Consider the following 14519-nt stretch of genomic DNA (forward strand, 5'->3'; position numbering starts at 1 on the left):
CGGTGAAAAGGAGGAAGACAGAGACAGAAAGGCAGGCAAAAATGGTAGCATGGTCTGCTAGCCTGGGAGGCTCACTGATGGATCAGTAGCAAATGTTGGGGGCAAAGAAGGACAATATGGGGTGAGGGAGAAGAGCAGACTGGGAAACAAATGCCACCTGTGAAAGTCCAATACTCAGTTTCTCATCACAAAAACAACATGCTCAACACATCATGGCATGTACACCAGAAGGAGACTCATGTTCCCAACATCTATGCAAATATATCTGTTCAACCACAACTCCAGACTCCCCACCACCCGCCAAGCCCACTGTTGGACTCTACAGTTCATAGACATGACATCCATCTCCAGTTGTTGTCTCCCCTCCAACAGACCACACACCATAGGTGAGACATTCCCAGGAAGGGGCAGGGATCACAGGGTGCGACTCTACAGTTCATAGAAATGACATCAATCTCCAGTTGTTGCCTCCCCTCTAACAGACCACACACCATAGGCGAGACATTCCCAGGAAGGGGCAGGGATCACAGGGTGCACTGCCAACACCTACATAGACAACTGATGATCAGTAGCTGTGGGGAGGGAACGATGTACCACATGCATGTGGCCACAATGGACACACAAATACGGCGCAGTCATTCCCAGTGCTGGATTAGAACAACAAGCAAATGGCCCGATCTGTGTTTTCAGAGGCAAGGTCATGAAGGGGAGCAGCTGAGGACTTAGTGATCTGTGAATGGATGTGTGTGTAAGTCGTCTAATTGTAGCAAGGCAGGTCATATGAGCAGATAGGGGCGTGGAGTGGGGTCTGGCACTGGTCAAGTGTGGACAGAGAGTACACCTGCAGGACCCATAGGACACATGGGGCGATGGAGGAGAAGGGTGGTAGTAAGAAGACATCCAAATGGTCAGTGAGGCAAGATGGGAACAATCAGAATGCAGAGTAATGATATACAGAGAATTGAGGTTGTGCATGATGATGTTGTTGTAGAATGTGTCAAATACTAACAATGGGTCAAGTGTGATAAGTGGTGCAGATTTCCATGAATCGCCTGTCCTTTGTGGAAGTGCAACCTGGAAACCAATGCATATGAATGGATGTTCAAGGGGACAAACACACATCTGCACTGACGTTCACCATGACAAAAGGACTGCACCCGCTGAAAATCAAATTAGTGAGAATACATACAAAGATTGTGCTGCACACTAAAACAGACATGTACATGATTGTCAGTGCTCAACCTTGCCTGCTGACAGAGCTGCCCTGATGTGATTCCCTCATCACCTCCACCGGAAACTGTTCCTCCACATTTGTGAATGGAGGACCAGTGCCCGGCAGAGGGCATGGGGAGTAGGGAGGTGAAAGGGTGCAGAGTGGATCTCTCATGGAGTGCAGTCACTGGATGAATCAGGATCGCAGCAACAACCTGTGACATTGCATTACACCTACCAAAAGGAGCAAATCATGCATACTGAACAGATGTTCATGAAGTCCATTAACCTATTGATACCTGTATGTGTCGTCCTGTTGCAGTCATGTGAACCATGTCAGTTGACAACACTGTGCATGGCTGCATGTCCAGTACTTCACTCATTAATCCCTTGAGATGACAACTACACATTTCCCAAGGTTGAAAAACACAATATAAATATCTGCCATGGACAGGGTTAACCAAAAACAAAATGTCCATCCTGGGCAGGGTTATAACGAATGAGAACAATGTGTCCATCCCGAGCATGGGGCCAATAAATAGAGAAAAATACCTTACTGGTCAGGTTCAGGTTCAAAATAAAAATAAAAATGTCCAACTTGGACTGTGGGGGGGTATGTCCGCAGTGGAGGGGGAGGAGGAGGGTGTGTGTCCATGTCCATGTGAGTGTCCCAAAAAATACAACACCAATGAAAAAAAGAAACAGATAATACCAAATGGGCTCATGGACATCACGACACAGGTGGTTGAGGCAGCATGGGTGGAATGTGACAGCCATCGTGTTGTGGATCAGCTGGTGGCAGAAGTGCATCCTGTCCATGGATTACCAATGCCTGGTCTTCATTGGCTAGGGCCAGCCGTGACACAGATGCATGCACCAGCATCACAAAGGCAATGAGGTCATGATGCTCTTCTTCACGAATAGCCGCAGAGTCTGTATGTGCACTCACCTATGATGCATCCACTTGCTAGGAGAGCATCTGCTTCAAGGCGTCCATCTCTTTGGGGATCACCTCATGGCAGAAAGTTCCTCATGCAGTGAAGCCCTCAAGCTCTCCATCTCACCATGATGGGAGTCCCTAGATGCCAACATCTCCTGCTTCAGGGATTCTCTATGTGCCCATGCACCGGCATGCAGGGAGTCCTGCAGACACTTTATATCAGCCTGTCGGGCCTTGATGCTGTCCTCCACATCCAGTTTGTGGGAGAGCATTGAGAACCCATCACAGCATGCACCTTCTTCTCCAGGTCAGCCACCAGTTGCTGCTGATGTCTCTGAGAGGCCAGATGCTCTGCATCATGGTCAGCAGGTGTGGAGATGTCCATGGCCATGCAATGTATGTCCCCGGCCATTTCTTTCTTTCTTCATGTATTGGGTATTTATAATGCGCCTATACACCAAAAGGTGTTTCAAGGTGCAACAAGACAAGAGGGGATGGGGGAACGGGGATGAAGAAAAACTAAAACAGTCCTACTAGGCCTTGTGCCATTCAGATTGTGCAAGTGCAGTAACAAGTAGTGTGGGGGAGGCGGGAGGGGGGAAGTGCCGGTCAGGGTGGAAGGCTCAAGGGTATTGCGATTGCCATGGTGGGCATAGGTGGACAAAGTACAAAGGAATGTGGAGAGTGCAGGGAAGAAGGTCCACATGCTAGGTGCGAGGAGCAGGGCTGGAAGGGCTCAAGGGGTGCAGACACAGCAGGCTAGTACAGGGGGAGGGACCCCAGAGGGCACATTCAGGTTAGGGGGGTCAGCTGATACCAAGTGTAGGGGTAGGCTGGTCGAGGAACGCCAGGTGCACTGTAAGAATCTGAAGGAACTAGGCAGCTAGTCAAAAGAGATGTGATGCATTTACCCTTAAATGTCCTACAACTTCTCACCATGCCAGATGACTGCACACAACATGTTTGGCGCCCATATCCTCTCTCCAGCATGCACAAGTTTACCACGTGTGCCTGGCCGAGGACGGTGGGATACTGGGGTCCACGCCCATTGCAGTGGGACCCCTGTCCTTGGCTGCAGGTCTGCAACGTGCCATTGGGCAGTAGTACCGGAATCTGACTACAACTCAGGGACTGCGTTCTTGCAACCATAACCACCGCAGACGTGGGGCACACCACTGACTAGACCTGTGAAGTCCTGGGCACCTCTGCAGACTCAATGGCCCCATCCAACCTGCCCATTGGGAAGCCTCCTGATCCCTCAATGAGTCATCCACAGCTGGTTCTGCAATCTCACTTGCAGAGTCAGAAGAGTCAGAAGAGTCGGGAGCATGACTGATGATTATCTGTAGCTCCTGTGGATGTTCATGGCATAGGACACCACGTCCTCCACTGGTGGACTGACAGTCGACCTCCTGCTTTTCCTCCTCCTAGTCTGCACCAGAGGCACCATCACCTGCACATGGACAGACAACAACATAATGAGCAATGAGTACCTTGACAAACATGCACATGAGCATTATAATGCAAAAAGACACAAAATGGCTGGACGCACATGCATCATACATCGTGACTTTGTGTTAGGTAAGATTTCCACAGAGCTGGCAAATCTTTCTTTCCTGGTTCAACTCCAGAACATTTTGCTTTTCTAGTGGTATATTTTTCATTAAAACCTCAGTGAGTGGGAACCTTTTTCCACACTCACCTAATCTTTAACTCTTTTTATGGATGTCATTTTTAAGACTCTCCATAGTGTCTTTTTAAAGTTATCATGTCTAACAACGTGTTGGCAATAAGTGCCTGTTGTTGCTGGTTTGCCCTAGGGGCTCCTCATTTAACTTTCTTGTGTTAACCTTGAGTGAAGTACAGTTCCCAAGGGTAGAAAGGATCTTTGGATCCCTTTTACATTTTATTCTGTGAAACCAGCACACCCCACCTTATGTGGAGTGCTGGGGAGATAGAATTGTTACAGTTTTAATGTGAAAGGGGATACATTGTGTTACAGTGACAAGCTTACCTTTAATGGATGGTGGCAGTGATACCTTTTACTAATTTGGTGCACCTTTACCGTGGGCTGTAATCACAGCTGCAGTAAAGGCACCTAAGGGTGCTCATTTTACCAAAATGGCCCCTGTCTTCTTTTTCTGCCATTTTAGTGTTTCTTGTCATTTCTTGTTCCTTCCCCTGACATCCAGGGAGGGAAATTCCTTTGTTTAAGTTTTGTCTTTGGCGGAAGTCCCCTGGACACCCCGCCCAGGCTCCAGTCGGTCTGTAAGCACAGGAAGTGTGGGAGGAGTCCAAAACTCCCTCATCCTTTGTCTTATGCCTTCCTTCAACTGAGACAAATCCAAGTGGGGGGCTGGCTGTCCTGATTGGACAACCAGACGCCCCTTTCTTGTAAAATGCAGGGAGAGAATGCAGAGGTTGTGCTGTAGTGCCTGATAAATACTGGAAACCTGGAAGCTGAAGTCATGTCGACCACTGGAAGAGAAAACCGAAGATGATGACGAAGGAAAAGCAGCGGGAATGATTTCCAGCGACCGGAGAACGATGACCTAGACCCAGAGCCTGGTGAGACCCGCTAGACTCAAGAAGACCTGTATTTTGAGCCATCCCACAGGTTGCTGCAACCTTGCGTGCTTGCAATACCCCAATATCCTGGGACCTCCAGCCACTGTGTGGTGCACAGTCTTCCGAATTCCGAATCTCGCTGAAACTTTGTGGGCATCCTGGTGTATCTCCAGAGATACAAATTGGGTCCAAAAAGTCCCATCACAAGAGTGCTGGACCTTTTAAACAACGAGAATTCAACCACAATTTTCTGTCTTCTTCTGTGCTCCTTGAAAAGGCTCAAAACCCGCAGAACCACAGTCAGCTGTGAGAGAAATCTTGCCTAGAGCCTTCTTCATCGACCCCTGCTGCAAAGTCCCTTCTGAGGTCTTGTGTTCAGTCTCCAGGACAAGGAATCCACTGACCAGGTATTTGGCTGCAGTCCCTGAAGTTCTTCTGCTGCAATCTCTTCTTCATTGCTGAGGTACTGTGTTGGCTTGGGTATATACTTACTTTAAGCCTGTTGGGGTTTCTGCATAGTCCTGGGGTGTTTTCTGTGTTTGGGAGGTTGCTCATCCAGTGCACCCAGTCCCACTGCTAGAATCCTGCTGGGGTATCTTCTGTGAAGCCCCAAACCCTCTTCTAACCCTAGAAGTAAAGTACTCACCTGTTTTCCCAAGGAAACTCTGACTTTTGCTACTAAATAACTTATTCTAACACTGCCTCTTGGTCACTGGTCCTAGTGACCCCCTCCCTTCTGCCACTGAGAACAATCATGCTCCAAGAATAAGGGAAAGACTTTGAAGGGATTGGGACTTCTGTCTAAAAAAGAAATCAAGTGTTTTACTTACTTGTAAAGAGTTGGTGGTTAACTGTAATTCTCAGAGTAAACAGTTACAAAAGTTCTTACTGATCTTGAATGTGTGAAGCACTATTCTTAAAAGTATGGTTAACATCTTTTCTTCCTTAGCCACTGTTTTACCAGTCTAAAAGAAAGTAGATGTAAAGGTATTTTACTCTCCTGTGATTAGGTTGTGCCTCTTTACAAAAGCAATGTGTTGGTTTCACCAGATTATTCCGGAAGGGTAATTGTATGAGTGTCCTCCAACTGTTGGTATCACCAGGTTAGTCCTGTTAGGATAACTCTATGAGTGTCCCCCAACTGGGTCTTGCTTCCCCTGACTTGCTGCTAGCCTGTCCTTCATAAGTCTACATTAGGTTGTTGCCTACCTAGAATAACTATTCAGTAAAGTGTGACATTGGGTTTTACTTTCCCCTTCATTGTGAAATTAAAGTATGTGTGCCATCCAAAACAAGTTACCAGAGTTATTGCTTACCTCAATCTGGGGTTCCCTGATTTCCAAAGCATCTGTAATTGTATATTACATTCTTAGGTTTTACTCACCTGGTATAACTATGTGTTATGACAAAAGTGGTTATAGGTTTCTACTGCACCTAGAATTAGTATTTTACTATTCACCAAAAAGTATATTGTCCAGTTGACTGTGTGATTTGTTCCAAGATACACTGTACAACTGGAAGGGCCTACTGCCCTTATATTACCAAAAGTAATCTGAAAGTAACCATTAGTCTTTTACTCCCAAAGAATAGGCTTGAATTCTACTAAATATGTATAACAAGGTTTTGACTTCCCTAGAACTACTGTTAGGTGTTCCAAATAAGGTCTATACTTGGGTCTGTGTACTTTCAAGTATAGTGTTGTGTTTTATATTGTGATTTCATATAATGTGTTAGTACGTACTTAACCCCTAGACTTATCTGGGCCTACATGTATTTAAATAAATCCTTTATTTTTACAATACACAGTGTTTCAGTGTTTCTTTGGATCATTTGTATTACAATTTCACTTGTACTGTATCTACTGCCCTCTCTTCCTCCTGAGATAAGCCTGGCTGCTCTGTCTACGCTACCCCAAACTCAGGTGGTACAGCCTTATACTAAGAGTGGAGTCTTGTACTGCCTCGGTAGAATGGTTTTACTAAGCCCTTAGTTGGACTTCAGAAAAACTGCCCTAACACTTTGCACAATGAGCCGTACATCACAGATTAATGGTGTTAGCTGACACACGCAGTCATGTATTCACTGATCACCACATACTTGCCTTTCATGTCAGACTGATGTTATGAATGTAGAGCACAATGGTCAAAGCGTTAATTACAGCGTACACATTCATGACATGCAAAGCAGACAGGTACACACATTGTTGTCATTCATCCACAAAGCCTTTCTCGTGGGTTGTCTTCAGACTGTTTAGTAGGAAAGTACATGACTGTCCACCTTCGAATGATGACACACCATCAGATAATTCAATCTATGTTTGCACTAGTGTCTCCCCATGCAGTATACAAGCTAAGGGAATTCAACATAACGCCTAAAACACAGGGCAGTGATTTGTGGGCACTCTGACCCCGGCATGCTGGTCACAACACAGTGCGTCAGCACAGGCAGCTTGGACATGCATCCTGACAGGGGTAGGTGACAGAACAAACATGTACCTCAGGTGCAACTGCTGTGTTTCAATATCATATATTGCATGTGCCTAATGTACAATGGAAATAGACCGGGCACATCAGTGTGGCAATAGTACATTGATGTTGAGGAGGTATTTTTTTGTGTGACTTGGGGTGTGGCTTGGGGGTGATATGTGCCTATCACGGGGTCACATCATGCGGTCTTGCACTGTGCAAATATTTGGTTAGTGACAACTCTTCATACAAGTCCTGGCACTGCTGTGAAGGCCAGTAGACAGTGATGTGTACCTTCACACAAACATGTGCCATGCATGGAAACCACAGAGCTGCCTCCCCTAATGCAGGCCATGTGACAGAAGTGTACAGGGAAGCAAACATGCATTGGCCATGGATGGCGGACAACTGCAGCCAAATTTACTACTACACATATATGTGTTGGTCAACCATCATTTTCCACACATACAATGCACACAAATACCACTCACCAGATGTGTCTTCATGGTGCTCCACGCCTCCCACACCTGGCACCTGCTCACTACTAAAGAGTTGACTCGTGGCCTCTTCATTTGGAGGCAGCTGCTCCTCCTCGGCTGGCCCCCGTCCAGGGGCCAGTGCAGAGGCCAGATTGTTGCTCAGCTTCTGCTTAGTCCTTCACGTGAGATCATTAATCTGCTTCTGGGCTTCTTTTACAGTGCGCCTTTTCACACGACAGACGTTAACGAGTCCCAACACATGCTGCCAATGCGCCATTCATTGGGCAGGAGAATGGCTGCCACCTGCAAAGGAGTACATCTCATGATGGTAATCCATCATATAGACCACGAAGATCTGAACCTCCTCATCAGTTAACCGCCTCTTCCTTTTTCTCTGCGGACACTTTTCCTGTGCTATGTCTTCGGGTGAAGCCTCTTCCTAGCTGGTTCATGGTTGGCCGGACCATGACCACGTACAGGTGCCAGGCCACCTGTGGGCTGGGGCACAACACAACCTCCTGGGGCTGGTGCAGATATATCCTCACCACGTCCCTATCATCTTCCTTTCTCTTTTGGGGCCTTACCACTCATGGTGCAGGCAAAAAGAAAGAATGATAAGCACACCAATATATTGGTCAAAGAAAAATTAGAAAAGAAAGGGTCTACGTGATGTACTACATAGAGCCGTGGTACAGCAAGTCTCAAAGGCACCCCAAGATGTATTAAAGTAATACACAATACTCAGAGGCACCTCAAAAACAAAAAATGCATACGTGATATCCGGAAAGCTTCCGAAAGGTGAAAAGAATGTGGTACACGATACGCAGTGGCACTCCTAAACAAAAATATTGCGTACGCGATACACTGTCGAACTCAAAATGGACACAAATGTTTGCATGTATGCAAGGAGGCAAACCCCTAAAAAGAAAAATGTGGTACATGTTACTTGAATTAAACAGCTTGCGTAGCACCACCAAATGCATGTCATCCAAACTCTTCCATCTTCGGACCTCCTCACGCACAACCAGTGATGCGTGTTGCACCTCTTAAATATCGCTATCACTATGCATAGGCATGCTGCGTGCAGCATTTAGTACATTATTCACTGAGGGCCTTTCCTCTCATCTCCACGCTGCCTTATCGGTTGGTGCCATGGATCAGATTCCTCCTGCCTCCATGCCAATTCTTTTGCCTCCAAACCCCACCATTTGCTACTGCCTATAGTTTGTGAGTGTCTGCTGCCCCGAGCACTGTCTCTGGGTGCCTGCTGTACCATCATTGCATGTTTGCCTGTGGTGTACCTGTGAGGATGAGTGACTACCTCCACTGCCGACAAGGGTCTTCCACCTCTATGTACCTCCACCACCAATGCTCCACAGCACATCAGGAACCGGCTGTCCCATGCCTGCCTCTGGGGCTAACATGTCTGGCCCACCCTCCCCTCCATCGAGCGGCACCCCCAAAGTGAGGCATAGGGCTGCCAACTCCACCTCCAAAGAACTTGACATCCTGCTGGATAAGGTCCTGATATACTTTGATGCCCTCTTCAACCCAGCAACACAGCTTGCGAAGGGCAGATGTATGAGGATCTGGGAGAACATCAACACGGAGGGAGTGTCAGTCCGGATCATTGACGCTGCAAAGGCCACCCTCAAAGGAGGTGCCACCGTGGGTGTGCACCCTACAGGCGGCCATCAGTTTTCACCTCTTAAGATCTGTGTACTGTAGACATTCTACCCAGCACTCCACTCCCAGATCCTTCAGTGGAAGTCATGCCTGGATGCTGCTGGTGAGTAGCCATGTTCTGCACTGCATTACATTGTGTGTGTGCTCTGCATGGGTCTGTATAATTGCAGGTTCTCACTCATGTAGAAAACCTGTGTGTTCCACTGCTTTGCACCAGTAAGCAGCCTCATGCCATTGCTGTGCATATGTGATGGCAGACATGTGGCTATGTAGTCCGGCGTGGGTGTGTGCGCTGACTGTGTGATTGTGTGCACTAGTGAACATGCACATTGATTACTCAAAACCACATTGTTTAACTAACCTCTCCTCCCCACCCCTCCTATCCTACTGTATTACCACAACTGTATGTAAATTAGCACAACTGTATGCAAATATGCAATTATGATCTGCATTGTATCTATATATACACTATGTTTGCCTGTAACAAGTAAGACTGCTTTCAGCGCCACAATGCCCCAGGGCAGATGTGCGCTATACAAATTCAAATAAATAAATAAATAAATAAAAATTGAGGTGATGTTTATATGTGACCATATGGGTATGGAGGACAGATTGCGATGTTGGGTGCATGTGAGGGGCATACATGCCCATGAACTGTATGTGTCTCATATTATGTTTAGAACATTGTTTCATCCACACTCAGCAGCTAAGAAGGAAACATGTGTCTGTCTGTCTGGAATTGACATGTGGGGGCATCGTATTCTCAGGAACTGCAGTGTGTTCGCTCAGACCAATGCATGAGTGACTTGAGATGGCGTGTGATCATGACATTTTGTATTGCTGAGGGAATCACCATAGGGGCTTAGAGGTCAGCAAGTTGTTCATGTAGGTGTGGCAAGCTTTATACTCAATATTGCATGTGTGCATGGTGCAACCTGTAATGGGATGTAGGACTGAGCACGCAGGTGTCATGTGACAACTTTGCCCACTCGAATGGCTATGGTGTTCATGTTGAATCAATGGCTGGAAGGTTTACCAGTCCCATGCATGACTCCTCGTTATCACCTTGTTTGTGTCATTTCCTACAATGTATGTCTATGCAAGCAGACAAGGTGTTCTTGTGAGACATGCTATGGTGGAACAGAGACATGTGCCCAGCAGCATTTCCCATGGACATGCCTATATGTCCAAATTGGGTCATTGTATCCTTGGTGTGGTGACGTCTGCTGTATTGGTTTCATGTGAATGTGGACACGCGTTAGTGTGGTCAGTGGGAATGTGCATGTGACATGGTTGGGAATCATCTTTGTACCTACACTTGTGTCTCACTGTTTTTGTTGTTTACATGGCTGTGTGCTTGTGTGGCAGTTTATAGTTGACTCATGCTGAGTCTATGGTACTATTTATGCTCTGTATGTGACACATGCATTGACAATGCTGACTGATGTCTATATACTTTTCCCCTTAGAGACCACTAGCAGTGCTGTGGAGTATCGAAGAAGGGACAAGGTCTCCAGTCACAGGTGCAAATCACAGCCACAGAAGATCGAGTCATCTTCAGAGGATGATGTGGCTGTGGCAGAGCATACTCCATCAGGTGTGGCTGCTGGGGGTAAGTCAGAGGAGGTTGTTGTCATGGGTGACTTCTCAGCAGCAGTGGGACACAGTGATGACACGCAATGGCCAATTAGAGCAGAATGCTCTTTGGTGGCTTCTGAGGTGATGGAGGTGCATGTGGTGAGGAGGCCATTGCAGGCCAGCCCACAGGGTCAGTCGGGTCATTGTGAAGGGTGTTCAGGATGCACCCATGGCACAGGAACATGAGGTTGCACAGTCCACCATGGAGGGTTCGGCACAACCTCCTGTCCCTGTGTCATCTTCTGTAGCAGTGACTGCTCTCTGTGATGCCTCCACCCAGATCATGGCCCCACTTGGGGCTGATGAGGCCATTCAAGGGATTGTGCACACCTGCTTGCAGGTATTGCCAGGCAGGAGGCTACCATTCGTGATGCTGTTCATGTTACCCGTGTGGATCTGCAACAGCATCACAAACAGATATCTGTCTACCTGACACAGTTGGCAACTGCACTACTCTCGGTTGGTTTTGTTGGCTGGCCCATGCAATGGCCCCCTGCACCACTCACATCTCTGTGTTCCTGTGCCCTACACTGCAGCTTCCATGACAACTCCCACCATGGCCCCCTGCTCACCAGTCCCACCACCACCTGGTCTGGATGTGCCCCTGTCCTCACTTGAGGTGGAAGTCCCTACATCGGCAGCAGAGGTGGTCACCAAGCCAGCCCAGGTGGCTACACAGGAGTTCACACAGGAACAGGCAAAGGTGGTGCAGTAGGCAATTGAGGACAGTGCAGATGCCGTACTTCCCCAACGACAACGGTCATCTGGTTGGTGGTGTCAAGACCTAGGGCTCTCACCCGAAGCAGCATCAGATGGTGGCTGTGCGCAGGTGAATTCCACAGGGCATTGTCACCCAGATGAGGCAAGGTGGTACATAGGCAGCTTGAGTTGGAGAGGCAGCAGGCATGGGATGCAGCCATCCAGAGGACCTGGGCTGAGGCAGATGAGAAACGGGCAAGGTGGTGGGCAGCCATCCTGGTGGAGTCCTACAGGGTGGCGGAGGAGGCAGAGGGCTACTTTCTGGACACCCTGCAGGCCCTCTAGGAACATATGGAGGCCTGCCTGCAACAAGGGGATTTTGAGGTGGAGTCAGTCCTGTTGGAAGCCTTGTCTGACATCTAATCGGAGTAGCCAATTGCCATTGTTAATAGTTTATTCATGTTTGGTTTCTTTTTTGACTTTCATTACATTCTTGGACATCTTTCCCTTCCCATTTTATATCTGTTCATAGTTTGAATACAGGTTTTATGTCATTGAAATCACACTTGTAGCAGTCTTTTTGTCCAAATGCACCTTTAGTTGTACTATGTTCTCAGAGTGCATGTGTCCGATGGATGTAATGTGTGTTGGGTACTCAATGTATGTGTGTAAACTTTGATGTTGGCTGGTGGACATGTGCATATGCTCCTGGTATGTGATATATGTGACATCCATGCTGAGTGTGCATGGGTGGCCTCCTGTTAATGAGGAGTGGTGCTGCAATTTTCATTATCATTTTTCTATCAAGTTTGTCATGGATATGCGTCACTTGCCTACTTTATATGCAGGTTGTTCTTCTGGGTACATGGTATAGATGTCTGTGTGTGTTATTGGTATGGCATGTTTGTGTTTGCAGTACATTGGTCAATGGGCCTCATTACAAGGCGGGCGGAATGGGTTTAACAGCACCGGTAATGGTGCCGGTGCCATTAAACCCAGTCCGCCCTATTACGAGGTTCCCTCGCGGGACTCGGAAAGGATGTCTGGTCAGACCAGATATCCTTTCCAGGTCCCGTGAGGGAACCAGGGAGCTAACAATGGTTAGCTCCCTTCCCATTCCCATTGAGCCCTATGGGGCTCAAATGGGAATGGGGATCAACTTTTACCGGGCTCATGGAATGGGCAATTACTGGGTCCGCCAAGGTCGGCATGACCCGGTAATTGCCCATTCCATGGGCCCGGTAAAAAATAATTACCGGTGGCAGCCGTGCCCTTAATAAGGGCACGGGTACCACCAGCCTTGTAATGAGCCCCAATGTGTTTATGTGTGTTTGTTTAGTTTTGTTTTTTGTCAGTGCTTGACATGTTTCAATTCTTTGGATTGAAATGGACATGTGCACATGCAGTTCATACCTAGGAATGTGTCCATCATACAGATAGAGGTGGCAATTGATGTCTGTCTGTTACCATTCCTTCACCAGGGTCACTGTGTGTTCAGTGGTATTGTGTTAGTGTTGTACGGAATATGTTTTTAGGGGTGCATGGGAGTGGGTGTGTGTGTGGCAGTTTATAGTTGACTCATGCTGAGTCCATGGTAGTATTTCTGCTGTGTATGTGACACATGCATTGACAATGCTGACTGATGTCTATATACTTTTCCCCTAAGAGGGCACTAGCAGTGCTGTGGAGCATCGAAGAAGGGACAGGGTCTCCAGACACAGGCGCAAATCACAGTCACAGAAGATCGAGCCATCTTCTTCCGAGGACGTTGTGTACTGGTGTGCATTCAGGGTTGGATGTGTTGATGTATGAAATGTGTCATGTCTATGCTCTCTCATTGAGGATGCATACGCAATGGTTCATGTGTTTTGGCACATGTTCCACTCTTTTCATTTGTGTGGTTTGTCTAGTGATGGATCATTCACCTCTGCACATTGGCAACTGGAGTTATGGTTTATTGTATGTTGGGTGAATTTCACAGCCACTGGTGTTTTGGGTTTCTTTGACACGTGCTTGTCAATGTGGACGTGCAGGCACCACTGTAGTGGGTAATGTGCATTGTGTGTGTTCACTGTGTTTTATTGTGATGCCCTCATCATGTGTGCAGTCAATGGGAGAATGCTGAATTCCTCACAAGGTACAGCCAACCTACCACCCACATCTGCAATCAACCACTACCTGCTCTCATTTCATATCTCACCTCTGCCACTGGAATGCAGATGAGTCCCATGATTCATGGTTCAGTATATCTGATGAACTTTTTATCCATGAATCACACACTCTCTGACATGTGTCACATCACCCGATGACAGGCCTTCTCTGCTTTGGTGGCTGGTCTAGACCTTGCCACCCTTACCTACCTGTCTCCTTTAGCACAGGCTGGAATGCACCCATCCATTAGTCATGATTAGGCACATTCTGGGATTCCTTGGACTTCTTTCCTTCCATGGGCATGCACTTGCAGTACTTTGAGGCCATTGCAATGGCACAAAGACGCTGTTGAATGTGCAACGTTGCATTGCAGTCCCATGTCACATGTACATTGTTTGGTCACAGTGTAGGTGGTGCAACGGTGTGCTATCCTGTTGATGTGCAGATGAGTGTGGTCCACCAGGGAGTAATGGTATATGATACAGTTCAGGATTCAACAGCAGTGCTCTCAGTTGATCGTCTTGGATGTTGATATGTCGCAGGTATACTTTACGGTGCTGGCAGGCCAAATGGGTTGAGGTAAGTTGAAGATGCAAATTAAACTGGTACGGGCGCTCCACTGTCACGTCGATGCTCATGGGTAGTAGAAGAGGTCAAGGGTGTGTTGGGAGGGGGCTGCAC

This window comes from Ambystoma mexicanum, chromosome 4q, assembly GCF_040938575.1.
Source record: "Ambystoma mexicanum isolate Mex_15411 chromosome 4q, UKY_AmexF1_1, whole genome shotgun sequence".
NCBI lineage: Eukaryota > Metazoa > Chordata > Amphibia > Caudata > Ambystomatidae > Ambystoma > Ambystoma mexicanum.